This window comes from Oryzias melastigma, linkage group LG14, assembly GCF_002922805.2.
Source record: "Oryzias melastigma strain HK-1 linkage group LG14, ASM292280v2, whole genome shotgun sequence".
Taxonomy (NCBI): Eukaryota; Metazoa; Chordata; class Actinopteri; order Beloniformes; family Adrianichthyidae; genus Oryzias; species Oryzias melastigma.
The window spans coordinates 25,423,912-25,429,347 of record NC_050525.1 but is presented as its reverse complement, the minus strand read 5'-3'; the positions used below and the strand labels follow the sequence as shown (position 1 = coordinate 25,429,347).

Here is a 5,436-nt window from a genome sequence, read left to right as displayed (position 1 = left end):
ACCAAATCAGCACAATTAAGAGAAAATAATCCTTGGAAATAGTTTGAAATTGGGTCCCCAAAATGCTATTTTCTCCACATCCTACCCCCTAAATGTCAAAAATAAATCTTAACAGTTACATTTAATTTATAAAATGCATTTTCTTGGTGTTATTACTTTATAATTATTAATATTTTGGGTGTCTCTCCTAACTGTGGACAAACTAGAGTTTGTTTAATTTTTTTTGGAACTAAACTAGACAGATGAGCATCTTTTGAAGCTTACATGATCGGGAGAGGAAATGTATTTCAATATGTTGGCTCAAAAATCCACTAATGATTTTTAATTTTGGCTCTATTCTTGCTTTATAAATTTTTTTTTATGTAACCGAGTCAAAACAAACTCTAAACACCAGAAAGGATACAATTTCAACCAGATTATTTTAGTTCTTTTTTTTGTTTTTATAGAATTTTGTTTAAATCAAGATTCCTGACAAAGTCAAAATGAATTTTTATATCACTATTATATACAATTAAAAGCTAAAACAGGTTGATGCCAACCCTAAAACAAGACAAACGCTAACAAACTAAATATTTCAAATTTTTATTAACCATAAAACGTGTCCCGCAATAGGCATGCAACCCAGTTACTGTAATATTTTAACAATGGTAGAAGAATAATAGAGGAGAGGATCACATGATCTGCTGGATTTGACATCATCACTCAGTTTTTCAAAAGAATGAGAAGAGCAAAGGTATGTCCTCTCTTCTGTTGGTCATATTTTGGAAACAAAGTCAGTAATAATTTAATATCTCACTCAACCTCATTCAACCCTGTTAAATCTGAATTAGATGAATATGTTTACTTATTTATATCAATACATTTTCTTCTGAGAAAAGTCAGTTACTCTCAGGAGTTGTTTCTCCTGAGAGAAAGCTCAATTTGGTACAGATTTTGAACCTTTTTACTTGCAAAAATTAGCAACAAGGTTGCACTAAGTTTTGTAATCATCAAATAAATTGATAAAAATCCTACAATTGATGTGTAAGTCTTCACACGATTCATCTTAAGTGTGTGGAGCAAAAGTTTTCTCCATCCAAACAGCTGAGATCCTTCTGCTTCATCATGCTACAACAGATCCATGAGTGATTTTAAAAAACACACACAAAAAGAAGTGCTAAAGCAAACAACCGTTTCTGTAGAAAGTTGTTTCCCACAGAAACAGGCTTTTGTGAGATCTCCTTCTGTCACTCTCATCCGAAGCTGCTGCTAACATGCAGTGACTTTCTAAACTGCTGCCACTTCTCATCAGGAGGGACACTTGCCAGCGTGATGCCACGAGTCACTGTTGTGATGACAACGCTGGATATCTTTAGCTCTTTTGATCTCGTAGTCAAGCATCTGAAAGTTGGATTAATGTGTTTATTATTTAGAGTCTGCCTCTTCATATTTTATAAAGCAGATATCCACCACTGAGATCACTGTGTAAAGCATGAACCAAGCCAAGATGGAGGATTTTGTTTTTTTTTTTTTACATATATCTTGGTGTTTTAGTAAAATACATACAAGTACTAACATACTTTTAATGATTCAGGGTCTTACACAAAACAAATTTACTGTAGTTGAAGTCAGTTTTCACCCAAACTATGAGAATCCTTGCGCTATTGACATCTTTTCTTCATGTAATCATGATGTGCAAAGCCTTTTCAAACTTATCCTGCAGCTCCATCTAGAGTTACACCTGCTGTACTACAAACAAAACCTCTGCAGGTGAGGTTGCACAACAGAGAAATCAATGCGCAGATTCAGAAATTTTTTAAAGTTAATGCAGCCAATGCAGAATTTGCTTATTTAACCATAATTTAATAATTCAAGTTGGTGATGGAACAACCATCAAATAATCTAATCCTCAATATTACATCCATGCAGAACAGAGAAAACAATATATTTGTAGTATAGATTAGGTTTTGGGAATTGTGCTTTCAAAAGCACTCATGACATAAACAGAAGGAATTCTGAAAAAATAGAAGAATAAACTGTTTAAAATGTAGTTAAAGATGAAACCATTCGGTGGTTTAACCCCCAAAACAAACCCCTAATGCTGAGTGTCAAGCAGGGGGTCTCATTTTTAGTCTGGTATGACTGCGCTGAGGATTTGAACTCAGGGCGGACACTCTACCACAAGGCCACTGAGCTACTAAATTAAAGTACCACTAAAAAAACTGTTTCATTTTGTATTGCAATCCTACAACTGGATTTTGGTTCTTTATAACAATAAAAAAATGTGCATAATCATAAATATTGAATCTTTACGCACCAAAACCCACTCCTGAAAGACAATAATATGGGATACAGGATACCACAGTTTAAGTGGCTCTCAGAACACATTTCTGATGTTCTTCTGTTACACTGGCATCATTGTGAGTTTCTTATGGGGTTAAACAGATAAGAAAGCATAGAAACGGATGTGCAGAATTACAAACTTTTATAAAAATGGTCAGAAAAAAAACCCTTTTTAAATAATTTTAAAGAAACAGATCTTAAATTATATCTAGCCTCTATAGAAAAAATAAAAATGTGTAATAGGAAATGAACAAAGACAGTTAGACTATTAAAACTTCTTCAATTTATTATTTTCTTTTTTTCTTTTATTGAGTATCTCTGTTTTATATTTTTATTTGCATTGTTTTTTTTCTGTTTCTGGAATGTATCAAGTGTTGTTCTAAATATTATACTGATATTTTGTATGAATTAAAAAAAAAAAAATCACAAACCTTTATCCTGCACTGCCACCTGCAGGAGATCCTGCAAAACAACATCAAAAATTATTTTGTGCAACTTGGTAAAAGTTCAATCCAAGCTTCTAAATTAAAGATGAGACGAATGTTAAAAATCTACAAGGACGAAGAGACAAAAATATATTAGAAGCTTAGTAATAAATGAATGTATCAATAGTCTTCCAGAGGATGTAAGTACATTAGTTATGGATTCAAATCAACGTGATGCAAAGATTTAAAACTTTTATTTCGTAGCTTTTCTACTCAACAATTCAGTTTTCTTAAATACATATCATCCACTTAAAATAAATAAAACCATATAACAAGATAGAATATTTCTGTTGTTCAGAAATACATGTACCATGAAACAGTCTGAGTAGATAAGTATGGAACAAAAAAAGTTTTGAATTAAAGACTATCCAAAAGAGACTGACTGACATCTATGAGACATTTTGCAGAAATTATATTTCTATTCTACCTATTAAACTTACTAAGTTAGATAAGACAACAATAATCCATTAAACTGGTAAATGTGATTGTTGCAGATCTATTAAATATAAGTGATCTTAAAATAGCATCAACTCACTTGCAGTCGTTTCGTCTAAATGTATTATATTCGTAATGGAAATAAAGCAGTTTTTCAGGTTACCTGGTATTGTGACTGTTCTGTTTCCACCAGAAATAAGTTGGATTTTTTTAGCCTTTATTTTACAAGAAATTGGCTTGAGATAAGAAAAATATATATTTTTTAAGGAGACCTGTTAAAGAGGCATTGATGTATAAAACATAAAATCATGAAAAAATGTGCCTAGGAATAGCATGTACGCTCTTAAGTAGGGGTGTAAGAAAATATCGATTCAGTGAAATATCGCGGTACTTTGTTTGGCAATAGTTGTATCGATTTTAAATAGTGCCTGGGCAATATTGAATTAATATTTAAGGGCAAACCTGTGGTTCAGTTTTACTTCAGTTTTCCACTTAAATGTTTTTTAAATTACCAAAAGAAAAGGACAATACATTTGCTTAGGTAAAAGCAACTTCGCAGGGGTGTCAAACTCAAATGCACAGGGGGCCAAAATCCAAAACACACCTTAGGTCGCAGGCCAAACAGTATCAACACTCTAAAACTAAATTTTTAAAACTTTAAAACCAAAACTTCTTAACAAAATATGAACTAGATATATAGAATTACTTGCGAAATGCTAGTGGGAATGCTGTAAGCTGAATTTGGCCGCCAGAAGATGCTAATGCTAATAGCTGTGGATGCTTAAATTGATGGCTAAAAACACCGAAGCTGATAGCTGAAATCATTGAAGCTAATAGATGAAAATGCTAAAGCCGATAACCTGCTAAAATATTAGATAATTGCCAAATTAGCCTAAAAACTGGGTTAGCCAAAAAACTAGCATGTAGTTGAAAAAATAGCTAAACTTCAAAATAGCCTGAAAAACTAAAAAAGAAAGACACATAAATTAGCCAAAATAGTTAGCGTGTAAGTATTAGCCTAACTCCAAAACATCCTAAAAAAACATTTTAAAAAGACTAAATTAGCCAAAACAGCTAGCATGTAGCTGAGATATTAGCTAAACTCCAAAATAGGCAAAAAATTACTAAATGCTGCCATAATAATCCAAAAAACTAGCATGATAATTTTTAAAACCCCAACTTTTTAACATAATGATACAAAATAAAAAGGCAGGACTATTATTCCAGAATAAATCAATTTAAACCTTAAATAACTTTCAATATTTTACTCTCCATGAAAATACATTTTATCAAAATAATACAAGTTAGAAATAAGCACAAGATAACATTGGGATATTAATAACAATAAAAAAGGATGATCTGGAGGGCCGGATATAATTACCTGGAGGGCCAGATCCGGCCCCCAGGCCTTGACTTTGACACGTGATATATCGGGATACATTTTGCATCATGACATGTGTATCGCAATACGTATCGTTTCGTGAGACTCTTGCCAATACTCACCCCAAATGTAAAGGCTTCAGTGTGACCAGAAACACAAACGGTGTGTATTTGTGACAAATAAATTTAAAAAAATCAACAACAGTGTCCAGCACAGGAAGACGCTGCCTTAGCCTCTTGGAAGAGGCGCTCCGCTGTCAGTTTAGTACATGATTGAGAGGATTCTCAGGATCATCCATGATAGATAAAATAATATGAATGCTGCAAAAGTGTCCTATAACAACAAATAGTCCTATAATAAACAAGGCAAATCATTTATTTGATAAAAGTTCTGGATGAAAGTTCAGATGTTTTTATTTATTTTTTTTTCAACATCCATTCATTTTCACATTCAAAGGATTCACTTCCTTCAGAAATATTGACTTCTGCTTCTTTTCTTCAACCTCCTCCTGCCTGGCATCCGTCGTACACAAGGGGTCACACTGGTCTCTCTTTTTGCTCCTAACCTTGGAGAAAGAAACGTTGGAGATCCATAAAGCCCTCAGCACAATGAGGGGAGCAGTCCTCACATCATCATTACGTGATCTACTAGACTCAGTTCTACATAAAAAAAAAACACATTTAAAAACATTAAAAAACTACAGCCGTCATGAAACCTTTTTATCCCCCAGATTCTCTTCCTTGTTGTCACATTTATCCACTGCGTTCAATCTGATTTAACTTTGACTTACAGCACAGTCGAGCCTTTCTGTCC

The 5,436-nt window shown here is 33.1% G+C and overlaps 1 long non-coding RNA gene across 1 annotated transcript; it reads right to left on the bottom strand.

Annotated features, from left to right (window-relative positions):
• Window positions 1-226: 226 nt before the first annotated feature.
• On the bottom strand, window positions 227-4,857 carry LOC112140455. Its single transcript, XR_002918170.2, has 3 exons — window positions 4,746-4,857; window positions 2,754-2,784; window positions 227-1,380 (listed from the first exon to the last, which is right to left on the bottom strand). It is a non-coding gene; the product is annotated as an uncharacterized LOC112140455 (long non-coding RNA).
• Window positions 4,858-5,436: the final 579 nt, after the last annotated feature.